We start from the raw sequence: 18,697 nt of genomic DNA on the forward strand, positions 1-18,697 counted from the left end.
AATATTCAAAATAAATATAAAATAAATCAGAAAATTGAAAAGTCAACTCCTATGAAGTCATTGATATATTTTCTTCCACATAAACCTTGAAAAAATTCATTTTGAATAACAAAAATTTAAAATGACCATCCAAAACAAAATTGTTTTGATGAGTCATAAAATCACTTCTAGTTTTATGGTTTAGGGTTTAGAGTCTAGGGTTTAGAGATTAGGGTTGTTATTTATTGGGGTTTATTTTTAAAGTATAATTTTTGGGTAGTCTATGTTATATGTTAGGCTTTAAAACCATAAAACCTTTTATAAACTTAATTTTTTAAATTGTATAATTTAATTTTATGGGTTTAGTGTATTAATTTTTAACGACGGTGGTTGGGTCGTGGAATACATATTTTACGTCGTACAGTAAAACATACGACATGGTTTACGCTTTAAACGACGTTATTTTAATATGTAAGTCGGTTTATATAATTTACAACGTCTTTAATTTCTTAACACCGACGTGGTTTTTCAGTCGTCGTTATATAAAAAATTCAAAATAAATTTAAAATTAATCCGAAAAATGAACGGCCTTACGTTCTTAATCCGAAAAATGAAGTTTCCGTCGTGGAATATTAAATTTACGTCGGTACTTGTAGAACTTTCGCCTTGGTTTTTCTTTCGACGTTTTATAACGCGCGCGCTCTAAAAATTTTCGCGCGACCTAAATTTTTTTAGATTTGGCTCTTATTCTTATACTTTGATCCCTGAAACCTAAAATTTCAGATTTCACGCGACATAACATTTCGCTCTCTCACTTCTGCTCTAATTAAAAGTTGCACTCTCCAGGCTCGTCGAATCTGTGAGCTCGTCCAACCTGTAAGTACAAACCCTATCTTCCCCTTGTAAATTCATTGAATGATATTAGGTTGTTTTGTTAAAGGGTTTTAGGTATATGCTTTGCGATCTGTTAATAATGTGCTTATAGGTATGGGTTCATGGATTTTCTGTTTAATGGGTTCATGACAAGATCAAATAAAGGTGTACTTTTGCTGGAAATCAACACAAAAAGACACATCACCAACTTCCAAATGATTTCCAGCAAAAGGACACCTTTATTTGATCTTGTCATTTTCCGCTCTGGAGAAGGTGCAAAGTGCACCAATGCTTATAGGTATGGGTTCATGGATTTTCTGTTTAATGGGTTTATGGATTACATTATCTGTTATGTTGAATTGGGAATGGATTTAATTTTGTCGTATCTTTTAATCACCCTATGTTATGTTGAATTGGGAATGGATTTATTGTTTTCATGCTTGGTTTCATGTATATGTTGGTTTCTTGCTTGGTTTCATATATATGTTGTGTTCTTAATGGGTTTTGTGTTCTTGAAAATAAACTGAGACACGACGAATTTTAAGGCGTACGACGACGATTACACGACGGTGTTTTTAAACTACCGTCGTTGTATTACTTATACACGACGGTTTTTTCATAAACCGTCGTTTGTATTACGTATAATAGACGACGTCTGTTGAAAATCCGTCGTCTATATATGCCAAATACGTCTGTTTTTGATTAAAACCCGTCGTCTCTGTTGTTTATTACTTGCGATTAGATCATTGTATAATCTGCTATAGTGATGGTCATTGCCTGTATTTTCACTTTATTATAGATAATAGGTTATAGTGTCGGAGATGGATAAGTCATGGATGCACTCGGATAGAAGATCGAAGGCATATGAGTTTGGGGTGGAAGCATTTTTGAACTTTGCTGTAGAAAATCTTCTAACTACAACACATATCCGTTGTCCATGTGTTAAATGTGTTAATTTGAAGTTGTTTGGGGTTGGAATTATAAGGGATCACTTATACTTTAATGGAATTGACCAAAGCTATAAGAATTGGACATTTCACGGAGAACCTTGGGAAGCAACTACTAATGCTAGCAGAAATGTTGAAGAAGATGATGGCCATAGTAGGTACAGTTTTGTGTCTGAAGAAATTGATATGGATGATAATGATTTTGGTGATTTTGGTTCGGATCCGTATGAGTTTGCCAATGTGATTGGGGATGGAGATCAACCAGTGTACCCTGGTTGTAGAAAGTACACGAAGTTATCGGCATTAGTGAAGTTGTATAATTTGAAGGCAAAACATGGGATGAGTGATGTCTGTTTTACAGAATTATTGATACTTCAAGGCGATTTGCTTCCAGAAGGAAATACAATACCAACCTCCATGTATGAGGCTAAAAAGACTTTGTGTGCATTGGGGCTGAGTTATGAGAAAATGCACGCATGCCCCAATGATTGCATCTTGTATAGGAAGGAGTATGAGGATTCAACTAATTGTCCTACTTGTGGTATCTCAAGGTGGAAGGAAGGCAAAGATTCAATCTTGAAAGAGGGTGTGCCAGCGAAGGTGGTGTGGTATTTTCCCCCAATTCCAAGGTTTAAAAGGATGTTTCAATCACATGAGACAGCTAAGAGTTTGACTTGGTGGCATGCTGCTAGAAAATCAATTGACGGTCAGATGTCTCATCCGGCGGATTCCCCGTCTTGGAAACTTCTTGATGATAAATGGCCTGAGTTTGGTAATGAGCCGAGAAACTTGAGATTGGCTCTTTCATCTGATGGATTCAATCCCCACAGTTCTCTAAGTAGCAGATATAGTTGTTGGCCGGTTATCTTAGTTACATATAATCTCCCTCCATGGCTGTGCATGAAACGAAAGTTCATGATGTTAACCTTATTGATTTCCGGTCCTAAACAACCCGGAAATGATATAGACGTCTACTTGGAGCCTTTGATTGATGATTTAAAATCCTTGTGGGTTGGGATTAGAGGAGTGTATGATGCACATAATGGAGAATACTTTACACTCAGAGCTGCATTAATGTGGACAATTAATGATTTCCCCGCCTATGGAAACTTATCTGGTTGTGTTGTTAAAGGATATAAAGCTTGTCCAATATGCGGCGATGATACACCTAGTCACAGGTTGAAAAATGGCCACAAAATTTGTTACATTGGGCATAGAAAATGGTTACCAATCAATCATCCATATAGGAGGCAACGTGCAGCTTTTAATGGGAAACCTGAATATGGCATACCTCCAGAGCCATTAACCGGAGAATAAGTGCTGCATATGGTTGAAAATGGTGACAGAGTTTGTTGGAAGAAGAAATCAATATTCTTTGATCTCGAGTATTGGAAATACCTTCCTGTGAGGCATGCCCTAGATGTTATGCACATTGAGAAGAATGTTTGCGATAGTATCATTGGTACATTGCTGGAGATCCCTGGAAAAAATAAAGATGGGATTGCTGCTCGATTAGATTTATTGAACATGGGGGTCAAAACTGATTTGCAACCCGAGTATGGAGAAAGACGTACTCGTTTGCCTCCTGGGCCTTGGAATTTGTCAAGAGCAGAGAAGAGAGAGGTTTGCAATTCTTTCTATGGTATGAAGGTCCCTGAAGGTTATTCTTCAAATATTAAAAATCTTGTATCTGTACAAGATTCAAGACTTCTTGGCCTTAAATCACATGATTGTCATACCTTAATGCAACAATTGCTCCCTGTGGCAATTCGTTCTGTTTTGGAGAAGCCTGCAAGGTATGCAATAACTCGTTTGTGCTTCTTCTTCAATGCTATATGTGCAAAGACTGTTGATGTTTCCAAGCTAGATAAGTTGGAAGAAGATGTAGTAGTTACTCTGTGTTTGCTTGAGAAGTACTTTCCCCCTTCATTCTTTGATATCATGGTTCATCTAGTAGTACATCTTGTCAGAGAAGTTCGTCTATGTGGGCCAGTATATTTTAGGTGGATGTATCCGTTTGAAAGATATATGAAAGTGCTGAAGGGGTATGTTCAGAATCGTACTCGTCCCGAAGGTTGCATTGCTGAGCGGTATATAGCTGAAGAAGCGGTAGAGTTTTGTACTCAGCATTTATCTGATGTTAGTACAGTTGGAGTGCCTTCAAGCCAAAAGATGGGAGTTTCAAAGCCATTATCAGGTTGCACAGTGAGCGTAGTTGATCAGGACCTGTTGAATCAAGCACATCTATATGTCTTGGAGAATACGGAGGAAGTCCTACCTTATATCGAGTACGTATGAGTTTTATTCTTTAAGTTTCCATTTAAAATTATTTCTTATGTTTATCTTATATATTTGGGACCGTAATGCTTGAATTTTTCGTGTCATGTAGGCAACATATGATCCACATCAAGACTGCTTATCCAAAATTTAGAAAGAGAACAAAGTGGCTGCAGGATAAGCACAATAGCACTTTCATTCAATGGCTACGCTTCAAGGTATATGTTGTTGAATAACGTATTTCTCTTTTAATTTTCTTCTTATTTATATGTTAGGATGAATTAAGATATGATTAATTTGCAGGTTCAAAGTGAAGTTGAGGAAGACAATCATGGCGTATCAGAAAATTTAAGGTGGCTAGCAGCTGGTCCAAACATGTCAGTGCCATTATATAGGAGCTATCTTATTAAAGGTATTAAATTCAATATCAAGGCACAAGATGATGTGCGGACAACTCAAAATAGTGGAGTTTATTTACTTGCACATACCATGCAAGTTGCTAGTGCCAAGGATAAAAACCCAATTCTCTCAAATATGGGTTTCTATGGTGTCATTCAAGAAATTTGGGACCTTGACTACCAAAAGTTTACAATCCCAGTCTTTAGGTGTGATTGGATAGATAGTTCTGGTCTTGTAGTCGACGAACTTGGATTTACCCTTGTAGATTTGAGTAAAATTGGACATAGGAATGACCAATTTGTTTTGGCTTCTCAAGTCAAACAAATATTTTTTGTTGACGACCCGATGCATCGTGGTTGGTCGGTAGTGTTATCAATGCCTAGTAGAGAATATAATGATGTTATTGGTGATGAAGTATTAGGTGATGTGATAATTGAGTGTGAGCCATTTACTAGAGGGATGCCAAATGTTGACACATTTGATGAACTGGTAGGTGAGTTAGGCGGTCAAAATATTCGAGATGGGTGTGAAGATATATGGATTGAATGATGCTTATGTAATTGGCAGTGTATGACATTAATTTTGTAATATATTGTAATGTGATTTCTTCACTTTCTACGTTCAAATAAAACACGACGTTATTGTGAATCAGTTATTCAGCATATTTACCGACGTCTTAAAGCAACGTAACAATGAAGAACCACGACGCTATTGTGAAGCAATTATTCAGGATATCACGTCGGTGAAGGATAAAGAACCGCCATGTAATTCAAAATAACACGACTCCAATCCCATAATACCGACGTCTAAAAAACGAGATATATAATCTGAACGTTAAAAAATACGACGTCATCATACATTTTCCACGTCGCAAGTTCTTTTATAAACGAAGAGGAACGAAATTAATTCCGACGGAAATTCATTATAACCGCCGTCTAATAACAATTAAACGACGTTATTTGTAATACGGCTCCCATCATAATCTACGCCGTCTATATGTTCTGTAATACGGCTCTCATTTATTTGGAACCGACGTTGTTTAGACGTTCAACGTCGTCTATATTATTAAGTGCGTCGTGAGTAATGAATACATATAAATACAACGTCGACTATATAAATGTATACGTCGTAAATAATGACACTGACAACTATTTCCACGTCATCTTTTTTAGAAAAATCGAAGTGGAAAATTTATTTCACGACGGTTTTTTGTAAATAAGAGACGTTGTAGAACTTTAGCAGACTAAACACGTCTGTTTTTATTGTTTTCCGACGTTGTTGTATTTAACAACGTCTAATATTTATGGTCGTTGTTTGTTTCTGAAAATAGGACGTATAAATTTTTTAATACGACTCTCATATATTTGTAACTGACGTTGTTTAGTTTTTCAACGTCTACTATAGAAACACATACGTCGTAAATAATGACACTGACAACTATTTCCACGTCATCTTTTATCGAAAAATCGAAGTGGAAAATTAATTGTACGACGGTTGTGTTTATATGTGCGACGTAGTAGGTATCAATAACGTCGTCTTCTAATGTATTTAAAGACGTCATATTTTTTATTGTCGTGAAAATTATATTTAACGTCGGCGTATTTTTATTGTCGTCGTTGTATGTCTATCTTGCGGCTTTGTTCTCTTAATATGTGTCATATTTTCCCTTTTTAACGACGGTGTTTTTAGAGAATTGGTCGTCTATTATCATCCTCGATTGCTTTTTTTAGATCTTTTTGCAGTACAAAGACGTCGTTTTGTATTTTTTGATGACGTTGTATTGTTTAACAACGACGGTTATTTAGCGTCGTGGTTTATGAGGGAAAAGATGACGGTGGATTCCACGACCATTGAAAAACCAAATACACGACGGTGATTTACCGTCGTCTTTTTGCTTTTTTGTAGTAGTGAAATATTTTAGCATATTATCACAAAAACATAAGTGATATGATATTAAAAGTAACTACTATTAAAATGAAAGTATATGAATACATGATGAGGTAAATTACTTGATTGTACTTCGTATTGCCAAGATAGAGATTACCCTATATGCTTAGCAGAACAAAAGTTATGAAAGAATTTTCAGTCACAAAGGAGTCTAAATGGTGAAGGAATCGAATTTAAATTTTTTTTTTTTTGGGGTCAAAGAGGGAAGGGCTTGGACTCTAATCCTTGGATGAGAGAGTACTGCTGGCAACCAACCACGAAAGCTACAAGCCCCTACGAATTAAGGTATTGTTTAGCAGTTCTTAAAACATGCTTTCACATTCCTATGTTTGATAATTACATATTAGTTTGAGTTTTAGGTACTATCCACAAAATGAGTTTTCGAAACCCTAGGGAAGAAATAGTTTCCCTATGTATGGTGTCCAAAAAGTAGAACTCTATCCATTTCTTGGTAAAAATACGTTCCCATATATCTATCTCAAATAGGAATTGTTAGGTGTGTTTGACGTTTTTCCATGTGATGATTTTATTGTTTTTTTGGAGGACTTGTTGATTTTATAATAGCTCTTAAGTCAACAAACTAATTTGACAAAGACATGCTTGGAAGCATGAACATAATTTGGGTAGGATCCGGTAAACTATCAATCAATAGGAATATTTATCGTTTCACTTAGTTAATATCTTAATTCACAGTATGATAATATAACATGTCTAACTATCTGACAAGATGAAAAGATTAAAGAAGAAAGAGAACGGAAAAAAGAAAAAAGAAAGAGAAAACAGAGAGAGATATAGAGAAACTTTGGGCTAAAATTTGATTTATCTAAATTTGGCTTACAAATTAAGCCTACTCTCAAAAATAGGATTGGACTGGAGCCCACTCCAGCCTTAACGTAGGTCCGCCCTTGATTATACCAATTTCCTTCATCAATTCCTTCATCAATTCCCTGAGCCAAAACAACTCACAAATACCTTTAGTCGTCCCTCTCTATTATGCTTTTGCACTCGCCAAGCAACCAAGTTCCCTCCAACAAATGTAAAGTACTCATAAGTTAATAGTATGCTAGTTATACTTCATGCCCAATCTGCATCTGTATAGCCATCAATTTCCGGATGATTATGCTTTGAAAACACTAAATCTTTACCAGTATGTGCGTTTAAACCAACCTAAAAATGTGTTTACCTCTTGGAAACTCAAACCATTAGGTCCGATACAAGTCCCGAGCAAACAAGCTTCTATCATAAATTTCAGACTGATCAGATAATTCTATTAATACAGATTTGAAGAAATCAAATCAAATACACAAAACTTGTAGTGAGGACATAATATTTTGCCATTCCAATGCCTATGTCACGAAAATTACAGCAATGCAGATTAGGCATGACTCTTTTTAAGGGATTTTCAATTTATGATTCAACTAATTAAGGTAGCGTTTGGGATTGCGGTGCTTAAAGAATAAGCGGCTTTAAAAATAATTTTTCCAACTGAAAGTGTTTGGTAAAAGAAATCAAGGCAGCTTATTTTAAAATCTCGGGTCATCCAAGCAATTTTTCAAAGCAGGTTGGACCTAGCTTCTCAAAGTTGCTTTGAAAAAAAAATAGCCGGTTCCTTTTAATGTTTTTTTCATTTTTCCCATAACGCCCTTACTACTTTTCCAAAATGACAGCCCTTTTTCCCTTCATTCCAAAATCTGTTTCATCTCATCTCTGCACGTATCACACTCTTCTTCTTCCTTCTTCTTACTGCAAGTTGGGTCAGTTGTTGCGAGCCATAATAGCTGCTGCAATTTCATCAGCAATCAGTCTGAATTAAGTTGAATTTTATGTGTTGATTCGTAAATTTTATTAAATTGAATAAAAATAGAGTAAAAAACCCTAAGATTTGTATTTGGGCGGCGTGGGGGGCTTAGGTGGAGAGAGAGAGAGAGAGAGAGAGAGAGAGGTGGTTGTTGGGTGAGGTTTGTTCTGTGGGGTTGGCGTGGGGGAAAGGGTTGGGTGTGGTGATATGGTATTGGAATTGGGTGGGGTTAGGGGAGGGGCCTGGCCAGTGTTTACGGCAGGAGAAGGAGAGGAGGGAAGGGGTGAGAGTTAGTAGTGGTAATGGGGAAGCAGCTGCGAAGAGAAGATGGGGAGGGGTTGCTGTGTTGCTGAGAGTTTTTTTTAGAGACTTTTAGTTGTTTTTAGACTATTTTAAATTTTTTAATATTATTTCTCATTTTCAATTAATTATTAAGTTTTTTATTATTAACATTTCATGGCTCATTTTCAATTAATTTTTCAACTAATATTTTATATCTCAAAGCTTTTTTGGTCATTATACATACTCAAAGTGCTTATGTATAAAAGTTTACCAAACACGTTGATTACTCACAATACTTGTTTAAATACAGTTTACCAAACGCCTAGCTGCTTTATTTCACAGCTGATTATTCTTGTAGCATAGCAGAAGCAGTTTTTTTTTTTTAAAAAGCACAATAATGCAAAACTAGCCCTAACACTAAGTAAAAACAAAAACAAAACAAGACACAACTGAGAACTAAAAAAGGTGCAGTGATTTGGAAACAAACAAGCAATTAAAGAAAACAAAACGAAACGAAACGAAACAAGCAAGTCAAGATAAAGTAGTGTATCAAGTTAATCAAATGCTGGCAAGTATATGAATCAAAAGATAGTATATCTAAGTAAGCAAGGATATCGTCCCACTAGGATTGATTTAATTCTTAATATTCCTACCAATTAAACTTAAACTAATTTTAAATTGAGAAACTTTGATGGATAAAATTTAATTGAATTTGCAATTGAGAAACTAAAATTAAATAAAGCAATTAAAACTAAAGACAGAGTTGCAAGGCACAAGAGATTTAGGAAAACCAAGAGAGAAAGAAACTAAAGCATCCGATTTCATCGTAACCAATCCCACCCAATCCCTTAGCATAACAATTCCAAGTAATTCCCCTTATTGATGGTCAATTTCCCTAAACTATTCAATTGGAATGGCATCTGGTTACATCAAAAGTATCTTTGCATGCAATCCTCTATGACATCTAGATGAATTTGACAAATAAAGACCAATTAAGCTCTATGAAAATTATGTAGTGATCACACAAACCCTAATTGCATGGCATCTACAATTAGTCATTCATGGTATCAATTGCAAGAAGCAAAACTCAAGTTAAGTATGGCACCTACTCAAGTTAGATGGTGATGAGACATCCAAACCAAATTAAACATTAAATACAACAAAAGATACTCAATAAAAAGGAAAAATTTTGAGATTAATATTAACTAAGAAAATTGAGTATTCATGATTGGGCTGCATCGTAGCCCTAGCTAAGAAAATTAGTTCCTCATAATCATAATAAAAATAATATAAGTTTAGAAAAACCCGTAATTTCTCTTCCTTCTCTTTCCGTCAGCTTCTATTTGCTCTTGAACTCGTTAATAACGTGGCACCTCACCTTCCACAATAAGGAATGATATTTTTTAATAATTTGTGTTTACCGAATTGTCCCTCCACAACTAAAAGAATTTAAAAAAAATTTGACATAAATTGAGGATTATCCTTGAATTGCTTCAAATTGAAACCACATGGACAAAATTAACCAAATTGAAACGATAGGGACCAAAGTGGTAAAAGTGACAAACTACAGAGAACAAAAATGATTTTGTATTAAACAACCAACTAATTGAAAGGTTGTTGGTAAAAACACCGGTTCCCCTTCGTCACAACAAATAAACCCGATAGAAGAAAACAAATAATAATACAAGAAGCCAAAGATGACAATGAGTAAAACACAAAAGAGAACACACCAAGATTTAACGAAGTTGAACAAAATCCTGATTACGTCCCTGGACAGTTTGTCAGTTCTTCACTACGAGAATAGTAACCGTGCAAAATACATATTGAGTTAAATCAATGTAACCCAACATAACGCTCAAGAGTTTTATACCCAAACCCGAGCCCCTTATACACCCACTCACAGTATTTCCGAACTCACTCTCTCCCCAAGAGATATACCCTCTCTTGAACACCATGCTTTCTCACCACAACTCCCTTGTATGTAAACAACACACACACCACCGGAGTTGTTGCTCCCCACTTGATACCCAATTGAACCCAAGAGAAACCACTCTTGATTTTCCTGGAGTTCGTGGGACTGCTTGCTTGCATCTCACAAGCAGCCCACTCCCACTTACATTGCCGTAAGCCTCAACTCTCACTTTGGTTTGACCCACAAGCACACACCGTTTGCATGCTCCACACACTAAATGAATCAGCTGCTGCATATTAATGGGCCATTGCTCAATGTGAAAAGCAAAGCTTTTCCAATACTCCTCCTATGTCGGCAGCAGCAATGAAGACCAGCATGGCTTCCTCCGAAAGCCAAACCAAAGTCAGAACTTGTTGCCCCATTTACTACTTGGGTCCCAATGAGATTTTTACCAACAACAATCTCCACCTTGATAAAAATACCATGCACAACTTGCACCATCACCAATACTCAAGTAGATTGCAGTTCTGTCCAGTAAGGGTTGTTTCTATCCGATAAGGCTTCTCCTGGCTTTATATGACTTTCAACGGCTTTCATTTAAGTTTATTTAGGTCCATTTGAACTTGTATTTACTTTCTTAACTTTTGCATTCAAGGCTTCTATTGTACTTTATGTCCGATAATAGTCTAAAATCATCATTCCTCTTGAGTTTATTTCATAACAAGTGAAATATTGAAGTCCTCTTAGTTGAGGCATAGAAAGAACCTATTTAAAGCAAGATCCCCCTCTTTAGAGCACAATAGCTTTGTTTAGAAGTTAAGATGATCACATGAACCCAATATATTCACAAAACTATCACCACATTATCACCTCTTTCTACTGGAAGAGTAAAACACTAGTAGTGGCACGCCTGTCGCAACCAAAAAAGAGCAGATTTTAAGCCAATTCTTGGGCTTTGATCTCTCTCCTCTTCACTTTCTTCACCAGGAAGAGACCATAACAGCTAAAGTATAGCATGCTAGAAACCATGGGTATCACAGTGTTCAAAACACGACAAACACAGTGAAATTGTGGAAAATGAACTAACCCTAAATGCAGAAGCTCGAGATACATACACAGTAATTTATGTCTTATACAACACATAGATACATATTATACATAGGATAATAGTAAAGTACAAGCTAGCTCTTGTTTGCATACTTGCAGTACTAGTGCCCATGGAATGCACATTAATTACTTTTGTGCCATTAATGTAAGTTGATATATGTCTTCAGTTACAGCCTTTGAATCTTTGAAAATCCCTAGCAGCCCCTTCCCTGATAATCCAACACAATAAGCACCTTTCTCATTCTTCCAGTGGTTTGGGTACTTCCCTTTAGGCTTTCCATCATCTGTAAGAAGGAACTTATAGTCCTGCATCCACAATTAAATAATTAATTAGTATATATATATATATATATATATATCAGTCTCGATCTCTTGGACTACAGGAGTCCATGAGATTGTGGTCACCCACCGTTGGATATTAATCCAATGGTTCAAAAAAGTTTCTTAAAAGAAGTGCAAGAGTGAGTGAACCGTTGAATTTACATCCAACGGTGAGTGACCACAAATCTCTTGGACCCCTGTAGTCTAAGAGATCAGACCTAATATATATATATATATATATACACATATCATACCAAATTAGATAACAATTACTCAATATATAAAATCTTTGCTCTCAGTTTAATATTCAATAAGAAATATAAAATTACCTAAAACTTCTTGTGCACCCCCACGCACGGGACCTCATAGTGACCTCGGATTCTCTAGTAGTCCTTACATAAATTAAGTCATGTTCAAATGGTATATTGATATCTATACATGACTTAATCATACCTACATGTCATTTATACACACTTACATACACAAATCAAACAAACTTAGGTAGCAACCACATTACTTGCAAACATACAAACCTTGAAATCAAATGATATAATCACATATACAATTACTTATTTACATACGTATAGGCACACATTTATATGTATTTATCATGATTCCAAAGCAAGTCTAGGATAATTACCTTGCAGATAGCACCCCACAAAACCACTTGAGATAGAAGCCTTAAACATGTGTTAACCTATAAACAAACTCAACTAATAAGGCCCTATACAAAGGCAAAGTAGTTTGCCAACACTGGTAGTGTGTACTCAAATAATTTTCATAAATTCTACCCAACACAAAACTAATATTCTTAAATTAGACATACAGGGGGTCTTAGGGTAAAAATTTGAAAACAAAACTCCACTGTTTAGGCCCCGAAAAGAATACCAAAAATGAAACTCTAAATTATAATTTTAGTTGTCAAACGGCAGTGCTCAGCCCCCACATGAATTTTACAGAAATACTAGATGTCCAAAAATCATGAAATTTCATAGCTATGAATCAGAGATCGTAATCTACTTATTTTAAAAATATTGAGTTGTTTTATTATTGAATATCAGCCCATAAAAGACTCCTAATCTAATCTTGAAGACAATCTATTAAGCCATCAGATCCTCACCCAGTCCAATTCATAAAATTGTTATAAAATAGGGAGCTTTGGTCTAAAATCAATAGGGAGTTCCATATTGTGATAGATAGGAAAATAATTTCACCTAATTTACTTGAGGTCAATGACTAATAAATCAACCTCAAATTACAAAACTACAACTAACAAATCCTATAAATTACAATGATTGCCATTACAGCTTTTTTTAATAATTTCGTTAATTCATTCGAGTTCAACCTCCAGTTGTCCACCAATCTGTGAGCCAAGCCCAACTCCTACAGCAAAAACACAAGAGACATTAGCTTCCACCTTCAAACGACATCAACTCCTACAGCCCAAGCCCAAAACAACAACAAAAACTGCTACAACATCAAAATCGGAACTCACGCTATGACTTCAAACACACTCAACCCATCTTCCCACTCCTCATTTCTTCTCCATCACTTCACTTTGAAAATATTGCAAAAACACTCACCATTTCGCCCTCAAATTTCTCTCTAAAATACAAAAGAAATCAGAAACTCCGAATCTACGAAAAGACACTGCAACGCATTCGGAAACTATGTAAGAAACTCTCTCTCACTCCGTCACTAAATCAGAAACTACATCGTAGTGTCTAATGGGTCTAACACATTTGACTTTGTTTCTAAAATCTTCTTCGCCTTTTTCGCGAACTACATAGTAGTTTTAGGGATTTTAGGGATTAGAGATTTTAGGAATTTAGGTATTGTGGATTATGGATTTAAAAAAATGCATGACTTTTTGGATTAACAACTACTTTTGGTTTGGGCATTTTAACAAGCACATGGAAGGCGTACCACAATCATTTTTGGGTTTATGCTTGCATGCAACGTAGTTTATGTTTTGTGTTTTGGCCTCACTAGTCCTAATGTTTTTCATTTTTCATACTCCATTATGATTGGTTTAATTCGTGTTGCTTTTAGGATAGTGCATTGAAGTTTCTGCCTTCATTTTTTGATTTGATTGATTGTTTAATTGCTTCAAATTGTGTGTCAATATCAAACATTGCATAGTAGTTCAATTGTGGTTTCATATGCATTGTTTGTTTGCACTGTTTTGTATATTTTATTGGTTTTCAATTGCTCATTTGATTGTCTTCCTTTATAATTTTGGTTTCGAATATCTTTTTTTACTTGTTTTGTATTTTGGGTTTATGCTTGCATGCAATGTCCTTTTTATTTTGAGTTTTGGTGTTTGGTTTATGCAATGTAGTTTGTGTTTTGGGTTTTGGGGTTTATAAGCATGCAATGTTTTGGGTTTTGAATTGCTTTTGTTACTTGTTCTAGCTAGCATGATGCTTACTAGGTGCTACATTATAGTTTCTGTTCTACACAGACTGCAATGCAGAGAAAACCAAACTGCAATGCAGAGAACACCAAATTGCATTGCAATTTGTTTTCTGCATTCTAGTTTATGTTTTCTGCATTGCATTTTATACTTTTGCACTGTAGTTTATGTTTACTTGTCCTAATAGTGTTTTCATTCTTGTTTCAAATCACAAATGGCACTAGAACAGTCACCACAAAAGAAGGAAGCTCAAAATCAACCAAAGCCAATAAATAAATTAATAGCTCGAAAGACAAAATCAAAGCCAAGTTATGATAGAAAAGCGAAGCACCCAGACTAAGTCCAGTTTCGGTGCAACGTCAATGCATTGAACAACATCATTATAGACGTTAAATACAAGCTAAATGGCAGAAAAAAGGAACTCCTCCAGAAATCACCTTTCTAGAAATTGATTGAGCTGTTTTAGAACGGAAGAGCTGACATGAAGCACATGATTAAGTCGGACCTCGACTTAGAAAACTGCTCAAGCAGTTTGATCCTACTACAAAGTCTTTCAAATTTGGCACCAAATCATTCGAGATCACAGCAGATGCAGTGACTGAAATTTTAGGATTGCCAAATGAAGGAAAATCTGTCAAACTTGACAATGAAAGATACAAATCAACCTTCAGAATAATGTACTTTGGAAAGGCAAAACCATTAAAAGGACTCGTAGAAGAAGAAATACACAAAGCAATTGCCCTGACAAAGAAACCGCTGAACAAAAGCCTAAGACAAAAACAAAGAAGACCGCCAAGAAAAGGAAAGGAAAAAAACAAACTGGAAAAGAAGAAAATGAGGAAGAGGAAGAGGAGGTTGTTGATTACGACAAGAATGTGGTCAGCCTAATCTTGATTCAGCTTTGTATAACATTGCTCTTCGCCAACTCTTCCTACACTTTGCACTGGACAATTGTTGAGCACTGTGAGAAGTTAGACACACTATCAAGCTACTCGTGGGCAAGAGCTGTATCAAGCTACATTAATACCTCATTGGTCACAAAACAAAAAGCAAAGAAGAAATGAGAAGACTCTATAGGGGCTGTTTGAGGTTTCACTCTCCTAATATTAGTAAGTCAAACAAATTTTTTTGGTCGTTATGTCTTGCTAATAAATTCACAATCTACATTGCAGTTTCTAACATAGTATCTATATCTTGTTTTTGAACTGTGCAGTTTCTGCTGTGTGAGAGGACCAATATAATACAACCAATCATTGGCAAGGAGAAGGAAACTCCTGCAATTGTTAAACGGAGTCTTGTTGAACTCCACACAAGATTCAATCAAATCAAGGACTTAAATGACATAGAGGTATGCAATTTATCGCATGTTCTATTTTAATGTATCTTGAATGTGAATCTATTCTAAATCATTCTCATTTTACAGGGTATTTTCAAAACCTGTAAAAAAAAACATAAACTATCAGAGAAGAGGAAGAGGAACAAATATTTCTTCATGAAGACCCTGTTGACAACAAGGTAATTAGAATCTGTAAACAGTGGCTTATGCATTGCAATTTCTGTTTTCTGCAATGTAGTTTCCGTTTCTTGCAATGCAGTTTCTATTTTTTCCAATGTAGTTTCTAATTAGTTTTGTTCAATTTGCAGAAAAAATAAAATGAAAATGATGAAGACAAAGAAGAAGGAGAAGAAGTAGCAGGACAAGTACAACATAATATGATGATGATGAAAGTCCAGAATTAAAAGAGATGCGAAAAAAGAAAAGGTTTGAGATTGCGGAAGGAAAAGAACCTGTTGGAATTTATGACTGCTTGGTTAAGTCTATGACAACCCAAATCAACCACCGCCAACGACAAGATCCTAGCTGGGTTTGCCCAAAAAGCATACAACTGTGGAAGGATGAAATTAATCAAGATAGTGAGAAGAAAATGATGGAATTTTGGGATATATCTATCCAAGTAGAAAAGGGATTAACCCAGCTAGCACAAGAACTTGAAGAGCAAAAAGAAGCATTAAGAGATGAAGAAGATGTCAATGTTACTTTGACAGTGGAAAGGAAAGACTTGCTCAACAAGAACAAAAAATGAAAAAAAAGATAGCACAGTTGGAAGGGAAAGAACCTGAACTTGAGGCACCAACTCAAAATGCATAACTTTCTGCAAGAATCTTGGCAGAATTGGAAAGCTTGAGAGCAGAACCCACTATATTTGAAATTGAGCCTGACGTGCCTAAACCACAACCAGTTGATGATCAGAATGTGGACCAAACCACTCATTCATGTCAACCTCCATCTACAATGCAGTTTGTGAATATTATTAGTTCTCAACAGCAACAAGCACCACAAGAAGAGAAGAGAAGAAGAAACAAGAAGAAGAGAAAGAAGAAGAGAAGAAGAAGCAAGAACAAGAGAAAGAAAAAGAGCATAAACAAGAAAAGAAGCAAGATGCTCAAACTCTTGATGTTCCCACAAGAATAAAACATGTGAAGAACAGAGAAAGAAAGAGGCATCAAGCATCATGCTATCAGTATGAAAAAGATAAGCAACCAAAGAAGAAGGCAAAAACGGGTGATGAAGAATTACAACAGTTCAAGCTTATCTATTCCAGGGAGCCGTCAACACAAGAGGAACCTCAAAATCGGATGAAGGTATGAATTACTGCAGTTCAAGCTTATCTTTTCTGTTTTTTGCAATGCAGGTTCTGTTTTCTGCAATGCAGTTTCTAATTAGTATTGTTCAATCTGCAGTCAACACAAGAGGAACCTCAGCCTGATGCCACATATCCAATTCCTCATTCCCCACAAGGAACAAGCATTAATGATAAAATAATTCTAGGTCAAGAAAAATAAGATGATGAGGCTAAACCACCCAAAAAGAAACCAAAAAAAAAAAAAAAAATTTAAAAACATTAGGATGGGGAAAGAGAAAGGTGTGGCAAAAAATAACCAAAGAGGACCGGGAAAGAATTGAAGTATACTATTGAAGTACTGAAACAAGGTAATATCCCTAACCCAAAAGAACAATTATTTCATCTTTTAATTACAATTAAAGTGACACTAATAATGTGAATTTCATGTATTCAAATCCACATTGATAACTTGTAGGAAGGACACCATGATGAAAAAATTTCCAACCGTGATATCAAAGATATTATATGGGACTTTGAACTATCACAACGTAAGTCTAAACTACTAATTCTAAAACACACACTGCACTACTTCTTATTTGTGCCTACTATATTACACATTAACAATTCCATTTTTCTCAAATTAATGTGAAACAGGTATTTAAGTTTATATACAAATAGAGGAGGGGAAAATAGATCCCATGTAGATAGACATTCCATAGTACATGTCTACATGGACTTGGGTAAGAATAATTTTCAAAATTCAAAATTGATTAAACAAACACTGCACTGCAGTTTTCGAAAAAATAATACTAACCAATTGCCATTCAATGCTTGCAGTCATACATGTAAAACTTCATGGAGCCATCTTGGCATAGAGCCATGTATGAACCTTTGTTGGAAAGCTTGGAAAATGAAATGTGCTATTTTTCCCAATCATTTCAAGCACCGAGTTCCACTACACCCTCCTGGCGTTTCACAAATTAGAACAAAAGTGGAGACACTACAATCCATTAAGGTCACTAGGAGCAAGAAAAGAAGAAAGATGTGTTGACATTGCTCATGATATTCTAAGTGGAATGAACCTATCCTAATTTCACAGCACAAACACAACCTGCAATGCAGTCAGTTATTATACCTACTGTCTAATTTTAGACCAAAACTATAAAATGCAATGCATTGATTACCCTTTTTTTCTTCTTCTTCTCTAAACAGGTTAATGTTGTTGAAGGGTGGCTGCAATACATGAGACCTAGAGCACAAGCTTTCTTACAAAGTGGGACAATACTAACACTTGCGAAGCAAAAGGACGAGCCCCCTACACCTATACCAGAATCCACAAATGAAGAACGGACTCTCAATTGGATTCTGTAACGTCCATGTCAGTTTACATTTGAGGAGGACACAGACTGTGCTCAACAAAGTTCATCTTCATAAGAATTGTTTCTACTTAACTATTCAATAGAATTTGAAATCATTCCAAACCAAAAACTAATCGCATACTCGTTTGTAGGTTGGATTGTGACATGTTTGTCATGTTCTACATGGATCAAATAACACAGGGACAACCCATTCCAAAAAACTGTTGACAAGAATTTCATGAACGAATATAGGGCAAAATACATCACAAAACTCCTACATCATAAAAACTGTCTGATTAATCGTATCTTGTTATTTGATTTTAGTAACTCAAGACAATATCTATCTTAATTTTTCTAGATGTTTGTAAATATTTTGAAATGAAATTATCTTGTTATTGGATCTTAGAAAAGATTTGTTATATATCTCTACTGTCATGTAATCTTAGAACAGGATGTA

The 18,697-nt window shown here is 35.5% G+C and overlaps 1 long non-coding RNA gene across 2 annotated transcripts; it reads left to right on the plus strand.

Annotated features, from left to right (window-relative positions):
* Positions 13,040-18,461, plus strand: LOC109949477. 2 transcript variants are annotated; one of them, XR_002271935.1, is made up of 10 exons: positions 13,040-13,514; positions 14,488-15,367; positions 15,472-15,606; positions 15,682-15,773; positions 15,903-16,901; positions 17,001-17,250; positions 17,358-17,430; positions 17,537-17,622; positions 17,720-18,003; positions 18,095-18,461. It is a non-coding gene; the product is annotated as an uncharacterized LOC109949477 (long non-coding RNA). The 2 variants fall into 2 exon arrangements; XR_002271934.1 differs by lacking the exon at positions 13,040-13,514 and having other exon boundaries at positions 13,535-15,367.

Source organism: Prunus persica, chromosome G6 (genome assembly GCF_000346465.2).
Source record: "Prunus persica cultivar Lovell chromosome G6, Prunus_persica_NCBIv2, whole genome shotgun sequence".
NCBI lineage: Eukaryota > Viridiplantae > Streptophyta > Magnoliopsida > Rosales > Rosaceae > Prunus > Prunus persica.